The 15,793-nt window shown below is 40.0% G+C and overlaps 1 pseudogene; it reads left to right on the top strand.

Annotated features, from left to right (window-relative positions):
* Nucleotides 1–14,481, top strand: part of LOC128069082 (putative tripartite motif-containing protein 64B) — a 65,433-nt pseudogene extending 50,952 nt beyond the window's left edge.
* The last annotated feature ends 1,312 nt before the right edge of the window (nt 14,482–15,793 follow it).

The following is a 15,793-nucleotide window of genomic DNA, read 5'->3' as shown; positions in this document are numbered from 1 at the left end:
ACTGACTCATTCACCACTACAATATTGTAAAGTCATTAGCCTCCAACTAAAATAAAGAAATTAAAAAAATTAAAAAGAGCTTCTCTTTATGTTTCATCATAGTGTTTATGAATGTCATACATATTCACCTGAAAATGTTTCATCAAACCTTTTTTCATGCACAAACACCAGATAAATTTGCATCATTCTTAGAGTATCTTTCTAATTTTTCTCTTGTCTGCTTCCACTAGCCTGACTCTAAGAGGTACTTGCCTCTCTCATCTGCTACTGAAACAGAGCAGGACGCTAGGCTCCTTTCTCCTTCTGCCGCCAATGTCCTTAGCCCACCTTTTGTCTCTAGAGAAACTTTAGTCAAAAAATAAATTTAATCAAAGAAGTGAGAAAATCTAGAAACATAGGAAAAACAATGAAACAAGATGAAATAATAATAGTTTAGTCATTAAGCAAAGTCAAGGGCCTTTAGTTCCTCTTCAAAGACTATAAATAATATTCTGAGCCATATGCTTTGAGCAGTTTTGTAGAAACTAAAATTCCCACTTGACAGAAGAAGTTAACTGCCTGATTACCAGACCGTCCATGACATGTTGTTGTTGTTCATTCACTAAGTTGTGTCCAATTCTTGGCAACCCCATGGACTGTAGCACACCAGGCTGCTCTGTCCTCCACTATCTCCCAGAATTTGCTCAGATTCATGTCCATTGAGTCGGTGATGCTATCTAACCATCTCGTTCTCTCCTGCTTCATTCCCCTTTTGCCTTCAATCTTTCCCAGCATCAGGGTCTTTTCCAGAGTTGACTCTTTGCATGAGATGGCCAAAGTATTGGAGCTTCAACTTCAGCATCAGTTCAGTTCAGTCGCTCATTTGTGTCCAACTCTTTTCGACTGCAGCACACCAGGCCTGCCCCACAATTGCCCTCATCTCACATGCTAGTAAAGTAATGCTCAAAATTCTCCAAGTTAGGCTTCAGCAATATGTGAACCATGAACTTCTGAATGTTCAAGCTGGTTTTAGAAAAAGTAGAGGAAGCAGAGATCAAATTGCCAACATCCGTTGGATCATGGAAAAAGCAAGAGAGTTCCAGAAAAACATCCATTTCTGCTTTATTGATTATGCCAAAGCCTTTGACTGAGTGGATCACAATAAACTCTGGAAAATTCTGAAGGAGATGGGAATACCAGACCACCTGACCAGTCTCTTGAGAAACCTGTATGCAGGTCAGGAGGCAACAGTTAGAAGTGGACATGGAACAACAGACTGGTTCCAATAGGAAAAGGAGTACATCAAGGCTGTATATTGCCACCCTGCTTATTTAACTTATATGCAGAGTACATCATGAGAAATGCTGGGCTGGAGGAAGCACAGGCTGGAATCAAGATTGCTGGGAGAAATATCAATAACCTCAGATATGCCGATGACACCACCCTTATGGCAGAAAGTGAAGAGGAACTAAAAAGCCTCTTGATGAAAGTGAAAGAGGTGAGTTAAAAAGTTAGCTTAAAGCTCAACATTCAGATAACTAAGATCATGGCATTCGGTCCCATCACTTAATGGCAAATAGATGGGGAACATAGTGGAAACAGTGTCAGACTTTATTTTTCTCGGCTCCAAAATCACTACAGATGGTGATTGCAACCATGAAATTAAAAGATGCTTACTCCTTGGAAGGAAAGCTATGACCAACCTAGATAGCATATTGAAAAGCAGAGACATTACTTTGTCAACACAGGTCCATCTAGTCAAGGCTATGGTTTTTCCAGTGGTCATGTATGGACGTGAGAGTTGGACTATAAAGAAAGCTTAGCATCAAAGAACTGATGCTTTTGAACTGTGGTGTTGGAGAAGATTCTTGACAGTCCCATGGACTGGAAGGAGATCCAGCCAGTCCATCCTAAAGGAAATCAGTCCTGGGTGTTCATTGGAAGGACTGATGCTGAAGCTGAAACTCCAATACTCGGCCACCTGATGCAGAGAACTGACTCATTTGAAAAGACCCTGATGCTGGGAAAGATTGAGGGAAGGAGGAGAAGGGGATGACAGAGGATGAGATAGTTGGATGGCATCACTTACTCAATGGACATGGGTTTGGGTAGACTCCGCAGTTGGTGATGGACAGGGAGGCCTGGCATGCGGTTCATGGGATCGCAAAGAGTCAGACATGAATGAGAGACTGAACTGCACAAATAATAAGCATTTTAATATTAGTGAAACATCTTTTTGTTTTGAGGTTGTACACCTATTAACTTATTAAAGCAGATTTATTTCAAGCAGGTAGGTTTATGTTACTTATTTGGGATGTATCTGTATATGTTGCAGACACAAACATTCTAACAGAGGGGAAACTAGATGGGATGACCAATATTAGGTTGTGAATTTTACAAAGAAATATGTAAGATGCTCTGAGTCAACCCAACAAGATGCTGTCATCTAGTTCAGAAGCTTTACAAATAACATCATGAGAAAGAGATTTTCAAACTGAGACTTATGAAGTAATATGTACAGCAGGGAAATAAGAACTCCAATTCTGCTTATCCCACTAAGCTGGGTAAACAGAGCAAGGTGATTTTTGACATCGGGTTACCTTAGAAATCAAAGGAGCAGACAAGATGTAGAGTAATGAGCATACAGTATCCAAGATATATCATTTTTATTTAAAAATTTATACAAGTTTATACAGTTAACATCAGTCAGTCAGTTCAGTCGCTCAGTCGTGTCCGACTCTGCGACCCCATGAATCACAGCACGCCAGGCCTCTCTATCCATCACCATCACCCGGAGTTCACTCAGACTCATGTTCATCAAGTCAGTGATGCCATCCAGTCATCTCATCCTCGGTCATCCCCTTCTCCTCCTGCCCCCAATCCCTCCCAGCATCAGAGTCTTTTCCAATGAGTCAACTCTTCACGAGGTGGCCAAAGTACTGGAGTTTCAGCTTTAGTATCATTCCTTCCAAAGAAATCCCAGGGCTGATCTCCTTCAGAATGGACTGGTTAGATCTCCTTGCAGTCCAAGGGACTCTCAAGAGTCTTCTCCAACACCACAGTTCAAAAGCATCAATTCTTTGGTGCTAAGCCTTCTTCATGGTCCAATTCTCACATTCATACATGACTACTGGAAAAACCATAGCCTTGACTAGATGGACCTTAGTCGGCAAAGTAATGTCTCTGCTTTTCAATATGCTATCTAGGTTGATCATAACTTTTCTTCCAAGGAGTAAGTGTCTTAATTTGATGGCTGCAGTCACCATCTGCAGTGATTTTGGAGCCCAAAAAATAAAGTTTGACACAGTTTCCACTGTTTCCCTATCTATTTCCCATGAAGTGATGGGACCCGGTGCCATGATCTTTGTTTTCTGAATGTTGAGCTTTAAGCCAACTTATCCACCCTTTAAAAAATAAATCAATGCATTTCATAAAGGAAGGTGAAATTATAGAAAATCATACAGATACAAACTAGTGATGCCAGTTATCGACATTTCTGATACCTGTTTTCAAATTTCTAAAGTGCCCTTGATCATGTGTATCCAGAGCACAGAAAAGGTTTGAGAGAAGAAGAGAAGAAGCAGGAGAGAAAACTACAAATGAGGGCACTTCTGGCCACATTCACAAAGCTCAGGACACCACCATCATAATCCAGAAACACCTGCACATGGCCTAGAACCTTTCTGACATATTGAGGTGATAGTGGGGAGGCTGTAAAGAAACTGCACTGATTGTTCTCTCTGATACAAAGAAGCAGAAAATAAAAATCCAGGGAAACTAACAGCATGTGTGCTTAGTCACTCAGTCGTGTCTGAATCTTTTTGACCCATGGACTGTAGCCCACCAATCTCTTCTGTCCACAGGATTCTCCAGGCAAGAATACTGGAGTGAGATGCCATACTCTCCTCCAGGGGATCTTCCCAAACATATACCATCAAAAGAGCAAGTTTTCCACTTCATATTTAGGAAGTGTCCAGAGGAAAGAAAGTACTTTTCAAAATATAATAGGACTTGGTATTTATTGTTCATGAAGTGGCTCTAGAGTCCCTAGCAGAGTCCTCGGGCCAGACCTCCATGAGGAATGCTCCTTGCCCTCCCGTCTGGGAGAACGTGGCTCTGAGAGGCCCTCTTTGCTCCTCGGCCCCAGAAACCTGCAGACCCACAGCCCCGTCTCCTTAGATACTTCTTCGCCATGTGCGGGGCCACCTCCAGCTGTTCCTGAAGGTCAGTTCTGCAGCGTTTCATATTCCTCACTTTCACACACCATCTCTAGTCCCTGAGGTAACTCCCTTTAAGGACCATCCATAAGTCACTTTTCCTAGCTTAGCAATAACAAATTATTCTAAGAAATCATTACAGAAAAAAAAATGTATATATAAATATATATATTCAGTTCAGTTCGGTCGCTCAGTCGTGCCCAACTCTTTGTGACCCCATGAATCGCAGCACACCAGGCCTCCCTGTCCATCACCAACTCCCGGAGTTCACTCAAACTCACATCCATTGAGTCTGTGATGCCATCCAGCCATCTCATCCTCTGTCGTCCCCTTCTCCTCCTGCCCCCAATCCCTCCCAGCATGAGAGTCTTTTCCAATGAGTCAACTCTTCACATGAGGTGGCCAAAGTACTGGAGTTTCAGCTTTAGTATCATTCCTTCCAAAGAAATCCCAGGGCTGATCTTCTTCAGAATGGACTGGTTGGATCGCCTTGCAGTCCAAGGGCCTCTCAAGAGTCTTCTCCAACACCGCATTTCAAAAGCATCAATTCTTAGGTGCTCAGCTTTCTTCACGGTCCAATGCTCACATTCATACATGACCACAGGAAAAACCATAGTCTTGACTAGACGGATCTTAGTTGGCAAAGTAATGTCTCAGCTTTTGAATATGCTATCTAGGTTGGTCATAACTTTTCTTCCAAGGAGTAAGCGTCTTCTAATTTCATGGCTGCAGTCGCCATCTGCAGTGATTTTTGAGTCCAAAAAATAAAGTCTGACACTGTTTCCACATCGATTTCCCCTGAAGTGATGGGACCAGATGCCATGATCTTTGTTTTCTGAATGTTGAGCTTCTGGCCAACTTTTTCACTCTCCACTTTCACTTTCATCAAGAGGCTTTTTAGTTCCTCTTCACTTTTTGCCATAAGGGTGGTGTCATCTGCATATCTGAGATTATTGATATTTCTCCTGGCAATCTTGATTCCAGCTTGTGTTTCTTCCAGTCCAGTGTTTCTCCTGATGTACTCTGCATATAAGTTAAATAAGCAGGGTGACAACAGACAGCCTTGATGTACTCCTTTTCCTATTTGGAACCAGTCTGTTGTTCCATGTCCAGTTCTAAATGTTGCTTCCTGACCTGCATACAGATTCCTCAAGAGGCAGGTCAGGTGTTCTGGTATCCCTATCTCTTTCAGAATTTTCCACAGTTTATTGTGATCCACACTGTCAAAGGCTTTGGCATAGTCAATAAAGCAGAAATAGATGTTTTTCTGGAACTCTCTTGCTTTTTCCATGATCCAGTGGATGTTGGCAATTTGATCTCTGTTTCCTCTGCTTTTTCTAAAACCAGCTTGAACAATAGGAAGTTCACGGTTCACGTATTGCTGAGGCCTGGCTTGGAGAATTTTGAGCATTACTTTACTAGCATGTGAGATGAGTGCAATTGTGCAATAGTGAGCATCCTTTGGCATTGCCTTTGGAATTGGAATGAAAACTGACCTTTTCCAGTCCTGTGGCCACTGCTGAGTTTTCCAAATTTGCTGGTATATTGAGTGCAGCACTTAGGCACTATCATCTTTCAGGATTTGAAACAGCTCTACTGGAATTCCATCACCTCCACTAGCTTTGTTCGTAGCGATGTTTTCCAAGGCCCACTTGACTTCACATTCCAGGATGTCTGGCTCGAGGTGAGTGATCACACCATCGTGATTATCTTGGTCATGAAGATCTTTTTTGTACAGTTCTTCTGTGTATTCTTGCCACCTCTTCTTAATATCTTCTGCTTCTCTTAGGTCCAGACCATTTCTGTCCTTTATCGAGCCCATCTTTGCATGAAATGTTCCCTTGGTATCTCTAATTTTCTTGAAGAGATCTCTAGTCTTTCCCATTCTGTTCTTTTCCTCTATTTCTTTGCACTGATCACTGAAGAAGCCTTTCTTATCTCTTCTTGCTATTCTCTGGAAGTCTGCATTCAGATGCTTATGTCTTTCCTTTTCTCCTTAGCTTTTTGCTTCTCTTCTCTTCACAGCTATTTGTAAGGCCTTCCCAGACAGCCATTTTGCTTTTTCGCATTTCTTTTCCATGGGGATGGTCTTGATCCCTGTCTCCTGTACAATGTCACGAACCTCATTCCATAGTTCATCAGGCACTCTATCTATCAGATCTAGGCCCTTAAATCTATTTCTCACTTCCACTGTATAATCATAAGGGATTTGATTTAGCTCATACCTGAATGGTCTAGCGGTTTTCCCTACTTTCTTCAATTTGAGTCTGAATTTGGCAGTAAGGAGTTCATGATCTGAGCCACAGTCAGCTCCTGGTCTTGTTTTTGTTGACTGTATAGAGCTTCTCCATCTTTGGCTGCAAAGAATATAATCAATCTGATTTTGGTGTTGACCATCTGGTGATGTCCATGTGTAAAGTCTTCTCTTGTGTTTTTGGAAGAGGGTGTTTGCTATGACCAGTGCATTTTCTTGGCAAAACTCAGTCTTTGCCCTGCTTCATTCTGCACTCCAAGGCCAAATTTGCCTGTTACTCCAGGTGTTTCTTGACTTTCTACTTTTGCATTCCAGTCCCCTCTAATGAAAAGGACATCTGTTTGGGGTGTTAGTTCCCTCCCAGGGGGCCCAGGCTTTCTTATTCCTGATTGTGGACCACACACCCAGCTCTTACTAGGCTTTAATACTTTTCTGTTGAATATGTAATACGAAGGACCCAGATATGTCTGCGACCACAAATATTTCCAGTGATCTACTGTGTCTACTCCTGACAGAGTCATCAAACTTAACAATTCCCTGTGGTAGGTTATATATTGTGTATAACACTCAGATTAGACATTTTCAAACCGCATGCAAACACTAAGAAGGAGGATAGTAATGGGTAGCTTCAGTCTCCAGGGTAAGGGTACCAGATGTCTCCTCCTATTGATCCAGAAAGGACAAATACAAACAGGGATTTATTTTCTGCCCCTGGATTAAGGTAGCTGTCATTTTTCTGGGAACTGCCAGTGAGAGTTTCAGGGAGACAGGACAGAGAAATTGGGAACACTGGGTCACAGCCAGGGAAGGGAAGGACGAGGATGCGCACCTGGAGTCTGTACACTGTCCTGCCCCATTAACTTCTGTGACTGAGTGTTCTGCCACTCCCACCTCATTTTCATTATTGCTTTCACTTCTTCATCTTGGCTCCTGTATCAGTCACCCTCTGTGTGTTGTGATGCTAAGTGTGTTTTGCATGGCTCCTTCAAATGACCTCAGCATCCCTATGAATCACATTGTAATTCACTAACCCACATCTCTAAACAGAAGATATTCCTCATGGTCCTAATTTGCATTTTTTAAATATCTATAGGGCACATCTTCTTCCTTGGTGGCTCAGTGGTAAAGATTCCACCTGACAATGCAGGAGTTGGGAGTTTAATCCCTGGGTAGGGAAGATCACCTGGAGAAAGAAATGGCAACCCATTCCAGTGGATTCTTGCCTGGGAAATCCCATGAACAAAGGAGCCTGGCAGGCTACAGTCCATAGGGTCATAAAGAGTTGGACCCAGCTTAGTGACTAAACAACAACAAAAGTGGAAGTGTTCGTCACTCAGCCATGCCTGGCTCTGTGATCCCATGGACTGTAGCCCGCCAGGCTCCTCTGTCCATGGGATTTCCCAGGCAAAGATACTGGAGTGGGTTGCCATTCCCTTCTTCAGGGGATCTTCCTGACCCAGGGATCGAATCCAGGTCTCCTGCTTTGCAGGCGGATTCTTTACCAGCTGAGCCATCAGGGAAACCCAAACAACAACAAAGAGCACATCTAATCATATAAGGACTGCTCGCTTCTATTTTATTTAATATGGACGTCAATATCTTCCCTCTACCATCACCTTCAATCATTTTCCAAAATTATGTTTCTTTCTTGAAAATCATTTGTAACATATTTAAATTCTTTTATTTTGTTAAGTAATTATGGCTAAGAGCAAATTAAGCACTAACAAAATGATGACGAGAACAATATTTTATAGTATAGGATCAATGTGATATTTTACTAAAAGGTGATTTATTTGTGGTCTGTAAACCAAACCTTCATAACTCTCACAATCACATGGTGCCAGTCACATGACAGCTCCAGTGTCACCTCTGGTACCTCCAGGTTAGGATGACATGTTCAAAGCTAAGGACACAGAACAAATGTCAGTTCATGAACATTCTGGAACAGGAGTTCGGGGAAGTCTCCTGGAACTGGACATGACAGGTTAAAAGGGTGGACTCCTCCTTCCTGATGTTAAGGAGAACATTCATTGTAATCCTCCAACACTCCCACTTCAATTCAAAGGTGACCAGATCTATTTCCCTCAGTGAAGCCTTCATGGATTAAAAAGCAGCAGTGTGAGCTCTGCTAACGTTGCCCAAAAATCCCTTATACATAGCAACCCTCTCACTCTTTTCTCCAACTCTCAGACCTTTCTTCTGCTATAGTCATATTCGACCTGGCACAAATTCAGGAGTAAGGGTGACTGTCAGGAGATTGCTCAAATCTGAGAAACCCCTTCACCTGTGCACTCTTGAATGAATCAAATAGATGATACCTGATTACCTTTAGGTTCTCTCTAATGTAGTGAAAATATTAATATTAAGTATAGTGTTAATGTAAATGATATGTATTTGAAATGTATGTATTAATTATGAAAGATCATATGCTATAAGGTACAGAATATACACAGTGCTTCTCATATTAATTTCTCAACTATAAATAAGTTAAAAAAATCATTGATGGTTTAATGCAGATTAATATCCAATACCAAAAAAAAAAGGCGTATTTTTTTCTTCCCAAACAAATTTATGTTTTCTGGAAATTTTTCTTTTTATTTTCTCCCAACTACATCCTACTTCACCATCAAGCTCAAGTTTAACAATCCATTTTGAGGGTAATTTTGATCACTGGTATTGTATTTTCTTTGTAGTGTCAAACAATATGAGTAAATATTTGTTCTATATCAACGTTATCTAAAAATTTGCAAGTTACAGGAGGAAAAGAGAGTTGTAAATGGTTATAAATGTAGACAAAAACAATTCTTAAAGTTTATATCATGGCATAAAATATTTCCACTTCCCTGCAATTATTACTGTGTAAAAAAAATAAAAAAAAACAATAATAAAGAATAATAAAGAAAAATGAAGTTCTCAGAAAAGTATAGGAGTTTATATTTTCAGAGAAAATTTTCCTTACTAGTTTTCCTAAATTTTCACAAGTCACTAAACAAAGAAATAAATTGGAATGCATTAAGATTCATAATCCTTTGTATCAAGACACCATTGAAAATGCAAAGCAATAATGAGAGTAGACATTTGCCACATCTCCATGCAATAAATGACTCTATAAAGGAGACAGAAAGAGAGCCAAAAGTCAATGAAAAAAAAAAAAGTCAACTTGGTAGAAAAATGCAAGGAAGGATGATTTGAGGAAGCGTTTCACCAAAAAGGGGTATCCGCATGTCTGATAAACCTATGAAAAATTGTTCCACTGAAATTGTCATCAGGTCAGTTCAAGCTAAAACCACAATAAATGCTTCTGTCTGTCAATGCAAGAGACAACGTTTGCTCCCTGATCCAGGAAGATTCCATATACTGCGGAGCAACTAAGCCCTTTGGCAACAACTGTTGAGCCCCCACTCTAGAGCACATGAGCTGCAACTACTGAAGCCCACATGCCTTTGAGACCATGCTCCACAACAAGAGGATCCACAGAAATGAGAAGCCCCTGCACTGCAATTTGAGAGTTGTCCCCCCACCACAAGTACAGAAAAGCGCCCTGCGGCAAGGAAGACCCAGAAGCAACACAGACCAAGCAAAGCCAAAAAATAAAGTTTTTTTAAAAAATTTTTTAAAATTAATAAAACCACAAAAAACATGAAATGACCAAAAAATTAAGACAGATAATGACACGTGTTATCAAAAAAATGGAGGGAACAAAGAAATCATTGATTGCTTAAAAGTATGAAAGTTGACGTAGTCTCTTTGGAAAAATGTTAAGCATATGCTTTACGAGTCAACTATTTCACTCCTGGTTACACACTGGGTATCACTTCTCTTCCAATAAAAATATATATATAATGTCTTCATGATAGCAGTATTTATGCTCACTCAATTGGAAATGAACATGTTGTTCAGTAGTAGAGAGAGTCAACTGTGGTATATTCATAGAATGAACTATTATGAAACAAAATAATAAAAACACTGCATGCAACCAAGTGTATGAATCTCACCAACATAATTTTAAGGAAAAGAAACTACACAAAGAAGAGTATATGATATGTGATTTCACTTACAAAAAATTTCAAAAATTTATAGCGTCAGGGTATATTAATCACCAAGGTGTGATTAGCTTTATGGGAGAGGAGCTTAGAACTGGGTCAGGATTGGCAATAGATTATTGGAAGTGGGAATATGATTACTTGGTGTTATGAAACAGAACATTCATTTGACAACGTCTTCACCATTATTCTATCATATTTAGAGACTACTACGCAAGGAAGGAATATTTTAGGGTCAGTAATATGGAACTGTATATTTTTATTACATTTCCAAACATATGGTATTCAGATGTGGTTTCCTGCTTTCTAGATTCCAGTAACTTCTTTTTTTTAATTAACTGATTTATTTTAATTGGAGGCTAATGACTTTATAATATTGTGGTGGTTTTTGCCATACATTAACAGCCATGGGTGTACATGTGTCCCCCATCCTGAACCCCCCTCCCACCTCTCTCCCCATCCCATCCATAAGGGTCATCCCAGTGCACCAGCCCTGAGTGCCCTGTCTCATGCATCAAACTTGGACTGGCAATCTATTTCACATATGATAATATACATGATTCAATGTTATTCTCTCAAATCATCCCACCCTTGCCTTCTCCCACAGAGTCCAAAAGTCTGTTCTTTACATCTGTGTATCTTTTGGTGTCTCACATATAGGGTCATCATTACCATCTTTCTAAATTCCATATATATGCCTTAATATACTGTGTTGGTGTTTTTCTTTCTGACTTACTTCACACTGTATAATAAGCTCCAGTTTCATCCACCTCATTATAACTGATTCAAATGCATTCTTTTTAATAGCTGAGTAATATTCCATTGTGTATATGTACCACAGCTTTCTCATCCATTCATCTGTCGATGGACATCTAGGTTCCTTCCATGTCCTGGCTACTGTAAACAGTGCTGCAATGAACATCAGGGTACACGTGCCTCTTTCAATTCTGGTTTCCTCCGTGTGTATGCCCAGCAGTGGGATTGCTGGGTCGTATGGCAGTTCTATTTGGATCCCAGTGACTTCTAAGGACACTCTTTCCACCATATCATTACAAAAGGAGATAGGATTACACCACTGAACAGCATTTTCTAACCTGTGCTCAAATGGTCTCTTCTAATTACTTTGTTATTCAGTGAAGCCCATTTATTTTCCTTACTAAATGTGAAGTGTTGCGCTCAGTCTATTCGTTTAGCTACATTTTAGAAAACCTTATCAATGGCAGAATAATACTTGTTTATATGAATTCTATATTTCAGGCATTTTTCATTGATCCACCTAATACTTATATTCTACATACTGCATTGGATAGTGGAAACATAGTAGTATAAAAGATAAATATATAACATAATAGACATAAAATGCTAGGGATGATGTCAACAAAAGAGAGGAAATTGATTTACAGATTCACAAAAAATTCAATTGAGGTTTAAAATATCTACTGTATAATTTTATTTTAGGATGTCTCTGGTGGTTCAGTGGTTAAGAATCTGCCCTGCACTGTAGGTGAAGGTGAGTTCAATGTTTGGTCAGGGAAATAGGATCCCACTTGCCCCAGAGCAACTAAAGCTGCGTGCTGCAGCTGCTGACCTTGCCTGCTCTGGAGCCCACATGCCACAACTAAGACCCGGTGACCCCAGGGACCAAACCCGTGTTTCATGTCTCCTGCGCTGGCAGGTGGGTTCTTTACCACTAGCACCGTCTGGGAAGCTCACAAACTTAAGTGAAGGGAATTTTCTAAGCTATCAAAAAGGAAGCACCTGCCATAGTGAGTTGGAAGATGAATAAGAGAGTAAAGAAGGAGATTCCCTAAGAATGGGAAAAAGGGCTGTGATTTTGTTTCTAGCAGTAGCAGTGACTCAGCCTGCTCCATCATTGCAAGCCCTCTGGTAGGCAGGACCTCAGAGGGAGGGCTTCCTGGTGTTCTCTGGGATATTAGGTTTCCAAGACCAGAGAAGCCAGGCTTGAATTGGAGTCCCTTGCTGAGCTGACGAGAGCAAAGCTGTCTCACTTAGTGAACTCTTCCTTGTATTAATAGAATGTATCCTTGATGACTACTTGCTATCTCAAGTCTCAAAGGAATTTCCTGAATTTTCTGGTCTCTGTAAACTGCCCAGGATCTTTGCATTATCTGAGATGGAATAGAGGAAGGGAATGAAGCTCAATGATTTGCAAACTAAAATCATGTCTTGGAAGAATGAGGAAGTTACAATTTGATATAGCTTACATTTAGAAAAGAATATAGTAACACTTTTATATGTAAGTGTGTAAAATATAATACATATGCAGTTAACCAAAAATAGAATTCTGAAAACATATCCTAGAATAAAATCTTTTTTTTTTTTAATGTTCATATGATTAGCCTTTGGTCTTGACATATATCAATGTCATTTGTTACAGGACTGACTTGGTAGAGATTCAGAACCCTCAGTCAGTGAACCCAGAGCTCACTTGCTGGTCTGTCACTGGAATCCTAGACACGATGAACAGCTTCAGAGGTGAGGGTCAGCCCTGTTGTGATCAGGAGTGCATTTCATGAGAGCTTCCTAGGAAGGAACTTTCTTCTGTTATTTTACTTTTTCTGACATCAAGTTAGTATATAACTTTACAAAGTTGCTACATATTGCTGCCTATGTTAATAAGATTGCAGTTGAACTTTGCAACCTATAGTTTGCTGACAATTTAAAGCCAGACATATATATTTATGTCATAAGCAGAGCAAGAAGAGAGCAACCAGGTTGCTCATGTGGTTATAAAGAAATAGAATTTAGTTTTGTGAATATCAATCAATCAAAATATCAATCAATGTTTTCTTTACTCAGTTATTTCACTCTTGAATGTTAAATATGTCCTTGCTGGGTTCTAATGTGCTCTATTTTATAACTGCCTTTATAAAAAAACTGCATTGTCAAATAATATTTATTATCAGGAAAAATCGACAAGATTAACTAGAATAATTGTATTGCTACTGGATCAATCTCAAAACAACTGAAGGATATGTGAACATGGTTAGCCAGAACATACTTTTAGAAGCTCCCAAAGTATTCAGTTATGCCTTTTCATCAAACTTTGGACCTTTGAAAATAATTGGTACAGAATGTACCCCAATAAATGTCTATATGCTAGTAACATGTCATCTACATGTTTCATGGTATTAAAGACAAAGGAAATAAGAAATGATTTCTAAACAAAAGAAAAAAATAATATTTAGGTTAGTCCTGAGGCAAAGTATCAGGAGAATGACATTAAATCAGATTTCACATAGTTCTCCATATATGTCTTTTCTTTTTTCTTTTGCTAGTTGATTTTAGGGTGTAGATATGCTGCAGATACTACTAATAATTATTCTTCACAGAAACCAGTCTGAACTTCATCTGCTCTTTGTTTTTTTGTTTCTTTGGAGGAAGGAAAATGAAAGAATTGATTGAGTAGAGAGATTCTCTCTCTCATGACATGGAAATCCCAGTTGCTGACCTGATTTTTGTTCTCTCTGCAGTGGATAACATTCTGAGCCAGAAAATGACCCTTCATAATGTGAGCCTTTCTGAGGATAATACAAGTCTGATGTTTGGAGATGATGACCACGGAGTGTCCAGACAGCCCTGGGGTGGGGAGAGTTTCATGGCCTGGGGAGCTTGGGCCTTCACCTCCGGGAGGCATTACTGGGAGGTGGATGTGATGCACTCCTCCAGCTGGATTCCGGGGGTCTGTAAAAACATCTTGACAAGTGATACCACTAACAGCATTGATTCTGAAGAAACATTTCTTTTCTTTTCTATGAATGTGAATGATCATTATAGTCTCTTCACCAATGCTTGACCCTCAATTCAGTATGTGAAAAGGCCTCTGGGTAGGATTGGTGTGTTTCTGGATTATGACAATGGAGCTGTGAGCTTCTATGACGTTTTCAGGAGTTCCCTCATATATAGTTTCCTTCCTTCCCCCTTCTCCTCCCCTCTGAAGCTTTTCCTTTGCCTTAGGTCTCCATGAATTGCCCATTTCTGGGACCATTTATTGAAAATACTTCTCTGGGGATATTGCTGTCCTTAACCTCATGTGAGACCACAGGATACCTGCACATTGTTACTTAATGTAACATAATGATTGTATGTTTATAAAATGGCATAACCATGCTCTATGCATTAATTTGTTAATTTTCTTTTAATAAAAGTTTTTATGGAGTATTTAATAGAATATAATCCTTTGCCTTTCTTACTTTTTAAGTAATAATTCTATTAAACTAAAAATTATATACCATAAAGATCACTGCATTTAAACCACATGATTCAATGTCTTCTGCTGCTGCTGCTGGTAAGTCACTTCAGCGGTGTCCGACTCTGTGTGACCCCATAGACGGCAGCCCACCAGGCTCCCCCATTCCTGAGATTCTCTAGGCAAGAACACTGGAGTGGGTTTCCATTTCCTTCTCCAATGCATGAAAGTGAAAAGTGAAAGTGAAGTCACTCAGTTGTGTTCGACTCTTCGTGACCCCATGGACTGCAGCCCACCAGGCTCCTCCATCCATAGGATATTCCAGGCAAAAGTACTGGAGTGGGGTGCCATCACCTTCTCCAGAATGCCTTATAGACATTGTACAATGGATAGATACTGTACAGTATGAATAAGTACAGTATCCAAGATATATCATTTTTATTTAAATATTTATACAAATTTATACAGTTAACGTATCAATCCTTTAAAAATAAATCAATACATTTCATAAAGGAAGGTGAAATTACAGAAAATCTTACAGACACAAATTAGTGATGCCACTCGTTGATATTTCTGGTACCTGTTTTCAAATTTCTAAAGTGCCCTTGATCATGGGTATAGAGCATAGAAAAGGTTTGAGAAGAGAAGAGAAGGAGCAGGAGAGGAAACTACAAATGAGAGAACTATTGGCCACATTCACAAAGTTCATGACACCACCGTCATAAGCCAGGAACACCCCCACATGGCCTCGAGTCTTTCTGACATATTGAGGTGATAGTGGGGAGGCGGTAAAGAAACTGCACTGATTGTTTTCTCTGATACAAAGAAGTAGGAAAATTCCCTCTGCGTCAAGAACCATGTCACTGTCTCTTGTCCAAGAATGATCACAAAATCCAATGGCCCAGTTGCAACAGCCTGCCACATCCATCTCCCAGTAGTACCAACCGGAAGTGAATGACTCAGCTCCCCAGGCAAGAAAATATTTAGATCTTGGTGGAGTGTAGTTGACCCCAGGACCATCAGGACCAGCCTGAACACGTCTCAGATCTTCAAACACAGGGACAAGACACAGGGACTCTTTCATTATCCA

This window comes from Budorcas taxicolor, chromosome 25, assembly GCF_023091745.1.
Source record: "Budorcas taxicolor isolate Tak-1 chromosome 25, Takin1.1, whole genome shotgun sequence".
NCBI classification, from domain to species: Eukaryota; Metazoa; Chordata; class Mammalia; order Artiodactyla; family Bovidae; genus Budorcas; species Budorcas taxicolor.
This window is presented reverse-complemented; position numbering and strand designations above follow the sequence as displayed.